Source organism: Lissotriton vulgaris, chromosome 1_1 (genome assembly GCF_964263255.1).
Source record: "Lissotriton vulgaris chromosome 1_1, aLisVul1.2, whole genome shotgun sequence".
NCBI lineage: Eukaryota > Metazoa > Chordata > Amphibia > Caudata > Salamandridae > Lissotriton > Lissotriton vulgaris.
This window is the reverse complement of record NC_141685.1, coordinates 126,579,610-126,590,783: the sequence shown is the minus strand read 5'-3', so window position 1 is coordinate 126,590,783 and position 11,174 is coordinate 126,579,610. Positions and strand designations below refer to the sequence as shown.

The window sequence follows — 11,174 nt, the reverse complement described above, 5'->3', positions numbered from 1 at the left end:
AAAAGAAAAGGAAGAAGACCAGTAACAGCGTTTGTCATTCTCTGTCGAACAGAAGGAGATGTTGACAAGACCGGAGATAAAGCAGATTGAGAGAAGGTTAACGTAGGAGCAGTAGTAGGGCAGGTAGCAAGAATAGGTAGAAGTGTTGGAGGAGTTAAAGGCAGAGCAGGTAACAGAGTCGGTGGCCCTTGAGGAGGCTGCACCGGAGGAATAGGGGCCAACGGAAGAGGAGCTGGCTGTGGAGGAATTGCAGGTGGCACAACAATCGGAGGTTGTACGGCCACAACTGGTGGCGGTGGTGCCGTAGCATTCTGTGCATAAGGGGGTGGCGAACTCAAAAGATGTGACATTAATGGATCTTTCTCAAGATCTTTCCTCGTTTCCTGTTCTTTAGTTGGCAAAACTGGGTAGCACTTATCTATCGCTAATTTCCTAATCCTATGCATTTGTTCGCTCTCTTGCTCTTCCTCATTATCCCTAAACGCGACAGCAGCTTGTACCATTGACATACCTCGTTTATTTTTCTTCGCTAATTTGATTTCTTTCTGTTTGGCTTCTTTGCGCCATACGCGAAAAGAGTCAAACATTGCCGGCCGGGCTTTCTTCTTAAAAAGTTTAACTTCAAGATCTCTGTGTCAAAACTACCGTATTGGGGCCATTTTATAACACCATCTTTTCTGGTGTAACGGGTCCATATTTCATTATATGCAATGGGGCCTACGCCGTGTTTCACATATAGTTCGTAGGTTGGAGTTCCAATCGGAGGAACCGGACACGAGTCCTCCAATCGGGAATCCCTATTACAACCAAGACAAAACAAATTCCCAAGTCTGCTAAGACCAGGCATCTTCGCTCTCTAGTCTAGCTTCAAACTTCAAAGGATTATCGAATACGATAGTCTAGTGAATACACAAGTCCTTTGGTTTTGGCACTTGCAAGTTCCAAACAAAGCGATCCTCGAAGGGATACCAATCAAAACTAAGGACTGCGAGGCACTCCACTTATACTTAACTGAGGTATCGATGAGGTCACCAGAAGACTTGTCTAACGTTTCGCTCTACCAATCATCAAGGGTCCAAAACAGGGCGATAGTCAGGGCACCAGTCCTTCGTAGCCGTCGGGACGCGGGGAACCTCGCAGCAAAGACTTTCGGACCACGTCAACATACAGGGGTCGATGAAGTGGCGGCCTTCCTCCAGAATTTTCACACGAAGCTCCTCACGAACCTCTGGCTTGGACCGGTACCGCGGATACCGCCCCACGTTGGGTGCCAACTGAAGTACCGGGTTCTTAAGAACCCAGCGGTGCCAGGGAGAACACCCAAAGACTTCGAGTCCTTCCTGTTTCAGACTACAGAAACACAGAGTCTTCTTGGCGAAGTCAAAGATCGTATTTATTGGCTGCAGTCAGTAACAGGTATCCTAGAAGTACAGCAGCATGTATGTTCTCAGGAGACTGCTCAAAGTTACAAAGCCAGACTTCTCCTTATATACAAAATAATATGCTTCAGGCAAACATTCCTTATTTTACAGTAAACCATTCACATATTTCCGTTACAAAGAAAAAGCAGAGTCATGATGACAAGCCCACATTTCAGGTTGTCCAGTCCATAATCAATTACCCGGCAAGGCCCAGAACTTTCATCAGATATTGGCGGACCTCTAATAAAAACGGGCACCTCCTCCTCGTAAAACAGGTCATAAAGAAGAAACAGGGACAGGTGTGTGTGAGATTAGGCATGGTTTGTGTGCGATGATCGGTTTATGACATGTTGTGCCTTGATTCTGATCTCGCTCGGCCACTGGGAAAGAACCTGGCCGGACAGGTTTGGCTTCAGGCAGTGGAGTCAGCTTGCCCAGGTCACAGAGGAGTCAGTAAAGGTGTACGTGTCCTTCAGGTCGTTTTTGGCCTTTAGTCATTGCCTTATGTGAGGGCAATCACAAAATTGCTGCCGATCACAAAATGGAACCCGATGGTTCCGGACGAAAAATCCGATTTCAGGGTGATTCCGTCACTCGAACATGACGGAAATGCTTGTGCATAGTATTCGAACCATTACCGGTCTGCCGATACCAAAATCGTCATGATACGACGATGTATATGGCACGGGTCCAGAATTTTCAGTACCACTGGGCCTATGTGAAGGAGTAGAATATTTTCGAGTAGGGAAATGCCCCTCCCCTGTTCTTCAGACCAGTAACACCCACTCATTTTTATGATACAATGTAAAGTGTGTGAGAAATTTCTGGTTTATACTTGATATCTCTATCTTAGGAATTAGTTGTTTCAAAGATAAATTGCCTTATTTTTTGTCAGTGAATCTTTGTTGAGAGAGTGAGGTGGTTACTGTAAACAAAACAACAAAGCCTGGAAGAGACCGCTATCTTAATATGTTAGGAGACAGTTGTGCTCTTAAACCAGAAACTCAAAACCTAATTAGAACTTACAATTCAGTCTTGTGGATATAAAACCGTATCAAATATAAGGAATAGGCCACAGACACAGGAAAATTAGAAATAAGCTGTTTCTTCAATTGTCGCTTTGACACATGACCTATGCTACATTGTACTTGATCTGGTGTTTAAAACTCCATGGTATTTACCTCTGTTTACTTTGCTATCTAGCACGTTGTGGATTTGAAAAACTGCAAATAAATGATTTAAAAGAATAAATAAGCTATCCAGCTTGATTGCAAAATTGACCGAAATACTCATATATTCATTAAAATACCGATATATTCATTGAAATACAGATATATTAATTGAAATTCAGATATATTCATTGAAATACAGACTGGCACTTCCAGTTGTCACCTTTCTGTAAACACTCTCAAGTCCTTTACGTCAGTGTTTAGAAGATGCTCATCTGAAGTGAAGCTATGAATACTTTTCCACAGCAGCAGCCATGTGTGAGGCCCTGTACTTGAACTGTCTGACCCTCAAAAACATTCATGTCTGTGACATCTGAAATCCCACGTCTTTACAGGTATAAGTGCTTGTTTGTGTGAAATGTATTCACTGCTGGAGCCTGGAGGCGGCGGTTCCGTCAGCGGCCACCAGAGGGCGCTTCTCGCCTGACGATGAAACCCACTGAGCACACATTGAATGAAAAGGAGGAGGGTTTCCTCTTCCGGGTCAGCGGCGGCAGAGACAGCACCAGCAGTGGGGGTGACATCACTTCCAGCCTCTCCTCGTGAATGCAGCCTGCTGCAGAGGAGGAAGGAGCCCTGTTTGGTGGGCCGTTACCTCCATCTTCAGATCCACACAGACCCCAGATCTGGCCTCTGCCCCCCCTCAAACCCCAGACCTGCTCCCCCCGCCCCCCTCAACCCCAGATCTGCGACCCCCATGAGGAGGAGAGAGCCTGGACAGGTTTCTGCTCAGGTAGGAGAGTTGCTAACTCACTTGGCTGCAATTTATGAATCCATGGATCAGATTCCCCCCCCCCCCCCCCACCACTCCCCCCCTCCCCCCCAACTGCCCCTGGCATTCATGGTGACGTCAGGAGAGCTCAACTCTTCCTGCTGATGAGCCTGAGTGAGGAAAGCAGTCAAGTCAAGTCAAGTCAAAGAATTTATATAGCGCACTACATACCCAGAGGGTCTCAAGGCGCTTAGGGAGGGGAAGAGGATTACTTGTCAAATATCCAAGTTTTAAGTTGCTTTCTGAATGCTAGGTGGTTCTGGGTAAGGCGAAGGTAAGTGGGGAGTGAGTTCCATGTTTTAGCAGCCAGGTATGAGAAGGAACTGCCTCCCATGGTTGTCTTGTTGATGCGAGGTACAGTGGCGAGGGCTTGGTTGGAAGAACGTAGTTGGCGGGAGGGGGTGTAGAAGGACAGTCGTGAGTTGAGGCATTCTGGTCCGATGTCGTAGAGTGATTTGTGTGCATGGGTTAGCAGTCGGAAAGTGATCCTCTTATTGACGGGTAGCCAGTGGAGGTCTTTCAGGTGGCCAGAGATGTGTTCGTTACGCGGGATGTCTAATATGATCCTGGCTGAGGCGTTTTGGATTCGTTGGAGTTTCTTCTGGAGTTTAGCGGTAGTACCTGCGTAAAGGGTGTTTCCGTAGTCCAGTCGGCTCGTGACCAGAGCATGGGTGACTGTTTTTCTGGTTTCGGTGGGGATCCAGCGAAATGTTTTTTTGAGCATGCGAAGAATGTTGAAGCAGGATGAGGATACGGCGCTGACTTGTCTGTTCATTGAAAGTGAAGAGTCCAGGATAATGCCTAGGTTCCGTGCGTGGTCTGTCGGGATGGGTGCTTTTCCAAGGGCTTCCGGCCACCAAGAGTCGTCCCATGCAGAGGGGGATGTACCTAAGATGAGGACTTCAGTTTTATCTGAGTTCAGTTTCAGACGGCTGTGTTTCATCCATTCGGCAACTTCTTTCATTCCTTCGTGTAGGTTAGTTTTGGCGGTGTTGGGGTCATTGGTGAGAGAGAGGATCAGTTGAGTGTCATCCGCGTAAGAGATGATGTTGAGGTTGTGTTGGCGTGCGATGGCCGCGAGGGGGCTCATGTATACGTTGAAGAGGGTGGGACTGAGTGAGGATCCTTGTGGTACGCCACAGATGACTTCAGAGGCCTCGGACTTGAATGGTGGAAGGCGGACTCTCTGGGTTCTTCCGGTGAGGAACGAGGTGATCCATTCCAGTGCTTTTCCTTGTATTCCGATGTTTCTGAGGCGTTGTAAAAGGGTGCTGTGGCAGACTGTGTCGAAGGCTGCGGAGAGGTCGAGGAGGATGAGGGCGACTGTGTCTCCATTGTCCAGTAGAGTTCGAATGTCGTCTGTTGCTGCGATGAGGGCGGTCTCAGTGCTGTGTTTTGCTCGGAAGCCAGATTGTGAGGAGTCGAGGGATTTGTTGGCTTCGAGGAAAGCGGCGAGCTGGTTGTTGACAGCTTTCTCGATGACTTTGGCCGGGAAAGGAAGGAGTGATATGGGGCGGTAATTTTTGAGTTCGGTGGGGTCCGCTGTGGGTTTTTTCAGAAGGGCGGTGAGTTCAGCGTGTTTCCAGCTTTCTGGGAAGGTGGCGGAGTTGAAGGAGCAGTTGATGACGTCTCGGAGGTGCGGTGCTATGACGGAGTCTGCTTTGTTGAAGATGTGGTGAGGACATGGGTCAGTGGGGGATCCTGAGTGGATGGAGTTCATCAGGCGGATGGTGTCCTCAGTGGAGATTGGGTTCCAGTTGTTAAGGGTGTTCAAGGGGGGAGAATGTTCATCATATGGTTGGGTGGGTTGGTCTCCGGGTAGGTTGTCGAAGCTGTTGTGGATGTCTGCAATTTTGTTGTGGAAGAATGAGGCTAGGGAGTCGCAGAGGGCTTGAGAGGGGGTGATGTCGTTGGAGTTGACCGAGCGATTGGTAAATTCCTTGACGATGTTGAAAAGTTCCTTGCTGTTGTGGGCGTTGTTGTCTAGTCGATCCTTGAATGCTGTTTTCTTGGCCTTTCGGATTAGTTGGTGGTGTATGCGGGTGGCGTTTTTGAAGGCGTCCTTGGTGCTGGTGGTTGGGTCTTTTTTCCAGGCCTTTTCAAGGGAGCGGCAGAGTTTCTTGGAATTCTTAAGATCATCGTTGAACCATGAGGCCTTCTTGCTGCCAGGTTTGCTTTGACGTTTTTTCAGTGGTGCTAAGGTGTCTGCGGTGTTGGATAACCATAGGGTGAAGTTGGCGGCGGCTTGGTCTGGGTTAGAGGAGTGGGCTGGGGTGTTTAGAAGGAGCGATGAGGAGATCTGGTCGATGGTGATTTTATTCCAGTTTCTTTGCAGAGTTGGTTGGAGGTGGTTGATGGGTTTCGGCTTGTTGTAGGTGAAGTGAACGCAGCTGTGGTCAGTCCAGAGGAGATCTGTAGTATGGCTGAAGGAGACATGATTGCTGGAGGTGAAGATGGGGTCGAGTGTGTGACCCGCGATGTGGGTGGGGGAGGTGACCAGTTGTTTAAGTCCGAGGTTGGCTAGGTTGTCCAAAAGGGTGGTGGTGTTGCGGTCGTTGTTCTTTTCAAGGTGAAAGTTGAGGTTTCCCAGAAGGATGTAATCTTTGGAGGGGAGCGCGTGTGGAGAGATGAAGTCCGTGATGTCTTCACTGAATTTTGCGCGGGGTCCTGGTGGTCTGTAGAGGAGGGTGCCTCTGAGTGTGGTCTTGGGGTCGATGTGGATCTGGAAGTGAAGGTGTTCAGAGTTGGCGAGGTTGACGTCAGAGCTGGTAGAGATGCGGATTGATATCTTATGGACGATAGCGATTCCTCCTCCTGTGTGGCCAGTACGGTCCTTGCGTGTGATCTTATAATCTTCAGGGATGGCAATGGTGATGTCTGGGGCGGAGGAAGCGTTCATCCAAGTTTCTGTTAGGAAGGCGACGTCTGGAGAGATGGTGTCTAGTAGATTCCATAGGTCAATGGCGTGTCTGTGGACCGATCGGGTGTTGAGAAGGATGCATTGTAGGTGATTGGGGTCGGGAATCAGTGGTGTGGTCGTAGCGGGGATGTTGTTGGTGCCGATGAATTTGCAGGAGTGGCAAGAGAAAGGTCCATGAGTGTGTCCAGGAGCGGCTTGGACGCAGTTGGGGGCGCGACCGGGGTTAAGGGCTAGGAGGGTGGCGGCATCGTAGGTAATGCGGGAGGGCTGGGGAGAGCGAGGGGCAGGGGGTCTGGCGCTGGGCGCGGTCCAGGCGCGGACGGGCGTAGACGGGCTTACCTTTGGCGCACCTTCGGCGCGGCCGTAGCGCGTGGACGCTGCGCCTGGTCACATCTGTCATTTAAGCACCTTGAGGGGGGAGGGGCGTGGGAGGGGCAGCAGGGAGGCGGGAGCGTTGCGAGGAGGAAGGGCTCAGGGAGACAACAACAAACAAGATGGAGGAGGTAAAAAGTCGAGTGAGGCTGGGGCACTGAGAAAGTTCACAAGCGCTTTTAAACACAGGTAGTTTCTATGTTAATAGATAGAGCGCAGCTCCGTTCCGTCGCGCTGATTGTATGGCAAAAACGATACTATGTTGCTAAATACCTGAAACGCTGTAGCGTTATCAGTGGCACAGAGTAAGCAGACTGAAGAGGAAATCACAAGCGCTATAATAAATGCACAGTCACAAGCGCTAATGCAAATGCGCAATTCAATTACAAGCACACAGATGGTCAGAGGTTGTAGCGTTATCAGTGGCACAGAGTAAGCAGACTGAAGAGGAAATCACAAGCGCTATAATAAATGCACAGTCACAAGCGCTAATGCAAATGCGCAATTCAATTACAAGCACACAGATGGTCGGAGGTTAATGGAGGGAGTAACGATACCACTGGAGCCAGGGAGCGTGGGAGCGACCGTGTCTGACGAAGTCAGGGCGGTCACAGATGTCCTTTCTACGGGGTCTACAGTAAGGGTCAGTGGGTGGGAGGGGCAGCAGGGAGGCGGGAGCATTGCGAGGAGGAAGGGCTCAGGGAGACAACAACAAACAAGATGGAGGAGGTAAAAAGTCGAGTGAGGCTGGGGCACTGAGAAAGTTCACAAGCGCTTTTAAACACAGGTAGTTTCTATGTTAATAGATAGAGCGCAGCTCCGTTCCGTCGCGCTGATTGTATGGCAAAAACGATACTATGTTGCTAAATACCTGAAACGCTGTAGCGTTATCAGTGGCACAGAGTAAGCAGACTGAAGAGGAAATCACAAGCGCTATAATAAATGCACAGTCACAAGCGCTAATGCAAATGCGCAATTCAATTACAAGCACACAGATGGTCAGAGGTTGTAGCGTTATCAGTGGCACAGAGTAAGCAGACTGAAGAGGAAATCACAAGCGCTATAATAAATGCACAGTCACAAGCGCTAATGCAAATGCGCAATTCAATTACAAGCACACAGATGGTCAGAGGTTGTAGCGTTATCAGTGGCACAGAGTAAGCAGACTGAAGAGGAAATCACAAGCGCTATAATAAATGCACAGTCACAAGCGCTAATGCAAATGCGCAATTCAATTACAAGCACACAGATGGTCAGAGGTTAATGGAGGGAGTAACGATACCACTGGAGCCAGGGAGCGTGGGAGCGACCGTGTCTGACGCAGAGGAGGAGAGAGGAGGTGAGACCTGTCCAGGCGGTTGGAGAGGAGGTCAGGCCTGTCCAGGGGAGCAGTGTCTCTCATCGGGCCCTGTGCATGGTGCCCCGAGGCTCAGGGCGGAGTCAGAGGCGCTGTATGGGGGGAATGAACTCTGGGTTCCTCTGTCCTTAATATGAATGCTTCACTGAGAGACCTGTGAGAAGCACCAAGAGGCCTGTCCAGGGGTGCAGAGGAGAAGAGGCCTGTCCAGGGGGCAGAGGAGGAGAGGCCTGTCCAGGGGCAGAGGAGGTGAGGCCTGTTCAGGGGGCAGAGGAGGAGAGGCCTGTCCAGGGGCAGAGGAGGTGAGGCCTGTCCAGGGGGCAGAGGAGGAGTGGCCTGTCCAGGGGCAAAGGAGGTGAGGCCTGTCAAGGGGTGCAGAGGAGGTGAGGCCTGTCCCAGGGGTGCAGAGGAGGGGAGGCCTGTCAAGGGGGCAGAGGACGTGAGGCCTGTCCAGGGGCTGAAGAGGAGGAGAGGCCTGTCCAGGGGTGCAGAGGAGGTGAGGCTTGTCCAGGGGATGCAGAGGAGGAGAGGCCTGTCCAGGGGTGCAGAGGAGGTGAGTGTGAGAAGTTGGCCTGGCATATGCTGTCCACTAGTTATAGTGGGAACCATGCACCAGTCCAAACAACCCTTATTGATGATAGATTAAAGAAAACCTTTATTGAAAGCTGTCCTAGTGGTAGCTGTGGAGAGCAGCCTTCAGGCTAAGTCTTGAAGGAATATAAAGCAGCTCGTTTTACCAGTCAATAATCTCTTGAATGACCAAATGAGAACTACACCGAGTATATATATAAAATACATGTATTTATTCTAAAACACACCCCTTAGTCTCTTTATGAGGCTAGAAGTCGAAGTACGCAAGTTACAAGTCAAATATTCACAGTAAATATCGCAGTTTTCGATAGGCCCCGGAGGGGGACCAAACCATATACTAAAATAGTGGTATAAGAACCACGACATGACTGTACACAAGGCCTACAGCCTGTAGGATCGCTGGGCCCCTTCAGAACCACCCAAGGTAGTGACACAGGGAACCCACGGGGAACGCGTTCAGTGTGGGAACACAGCCGCAAGCGCCGTTAGCTTCTATTGGGAAAGTCACTGTTCAAAATTTAAAGTTTAAGGACACTTAGAAGTTGACTAGGAACAAACCCTTTTGGACTTAGATGGTTCTAGGGCTAATACCCACGGAAGCACCGGAGTACTCGTGTTACCTAACCCAGGAAAGCCGGGAGCATAGGTGCCAAATGGTGTCGGGTCGCATCGTTATTTTCAATGACGAGTTGCTTCGAAGTGCTGCTTCCTGGAAGAGGAGAAGTGTCGGAGAGATCCAAGCCTGAATCAAAGATGATAAGAACCTGAAAGCAGAGGGGACAGAGTCTGGGTCACTTGCCAGTGACCAGGGGCACAATAGTCGAATGTCCACCGATGTCGGATACTATAGGTGAGATGAGGGGAAGTTTGACTTTTCGGCCACGAGGACCAGGAGGTGTCGACAACAAACAGGAGCTGGATTCGAGCTGTCCCACAAGGTATTGGTGCCCGGATTGGACACAACAAGCCTTGGCAACAGCAACCCATGCAGGAAGAGAACAATGGCTTCGGAGTGGACCAGCAAGGTCCAGGGGACTCACCAAGCTATGGAGAGTAAGGGCACGTCTGGAGCAACCAGGGAAGCCCAAAGAAAGTTGCAGCTGCCTTCTCAGGGACACACAAGTCAACGGACAGGGGATCGCGAAGGTACCTCGAGAGGAACCAAAAAATAGTCTTAGTTTACCGTCGTATCGCAACCATAAGTTGGTGGTTGTGAAGTGCCGGTTCAGTTAGAATGTTAAACACTCTGAGAGCTACATCTTGTTAATGTTAGAACAAGAGGTGACACGTAAAATTACACATTCTTCCTAATGTACCTATGTATGCCGCTCAAAAACACCAACTGCTATAGTATGCCCCCTTAAAAAAACTAAATATTTAAAAGTTGTCATGAAGACATATAACGATGTTAATGTTATCGCAAACTCAACATTAGAAGAATCTAGAATTCCTGAGTCGTGCTACCACCTCAGCATTAGCTTTATTTTTTACCTTGTTCCACTCTTAAGAGAATCCTCCGCGATGCCACCATGTATCTTCGATGCCGAGTATGCTTGTGCGAAGAAGTTTCCCAAACTAGTTTGAATACCAAAAGTGTTAACAGCGTGTTCACGTTGTTTGTGAATTCACTCCCTACTCTCATGGTATAAACAGAGAGGATGTCTTAGCGTTCTATTCAAACTTGGCGGCCATTCTAACTACACCGGCTCTTCACATCCACCAACTTATGGTTGCGATACGACGGTAAACTAAGACTATGCCGCTCACAATATGCTTCTTTGCACGTAGCATAAGAAGGCAGATTTTGGTAACTATGGCCCAAATATGCAGGTATTCATTACAAACAGTATACTGCATGGGTTTTCGTTGGCATTTCTTTTGGGTTAGGATACTTCATTTCGATTGAGTTGTCAATCTGCATGTTTATTAAGCAAACTATAATATTTAAACAACACGTCAGTTGCTCTGAAGCCTTTTTAATAAAGAATAGCAAGGACTTTGTTGCTAGTAATGATTAGTGACTTAAGTAGGAAATACGGTTCCAAATAAGCTTTATTTAGTGATTTCACATTTTTGCAGCACTAAGAAGATTGTTACTGGAAGAAAGAGAAACCAGTGAAATCGTTCGGAATCATAGACGCTACCACACCTGAAACCCATTGCGGTTTGGAATTATCACCGCATAATAAGTAGGTCCATTTTAAAGGCACTAGTATTAGAGCAAATCTCAAACATTGAATTTCAAATTATGGATTAATATATACAAATCTTTCTGCTTGTTTTACTGAATCAGTTCTCATACAGGCTATAGGTATTTATATAACCTCATATAAGTCTTGCTTTTAGTGTCTAAGTTTCCCTTACTCACATCACTATTTTATTTTACCTATTCAGTGCACGCTTCAGATTTCTTTTAATTTGACCCTTAGCCCTCATAATGATTCACACTTCTCACGATCGCTCTACCAGCGGAAAGTTCTCACTCCGTTTAGTGTGGGAGAGTTTTAGCTGG

At 48.5% G+C, this 11,174-nt stretch overlaps 1 protein-coding gene across 1 annotated transcript in view; it reads left to right on the top strand.

Annotated features, from left to right (window-relative positions):
* Positions 1-3,254: 3,254 nt before the first annotated feature.
* The window catches only part of LOC147737743 (uncharacterized), a 123,508-nt gene continuing 115,588 nt past the window's right edge, over positions 3,255-11,174 (top strand). The window contains exon 1 of the mRNA XM_086942933.1: positions 3,255-3,383. The gene's annotated coding sequence lies outside the window, so the exon portion shown is untranslated. The remainder of the gene's footprint in view (positions 3,384-11,174) is intronic.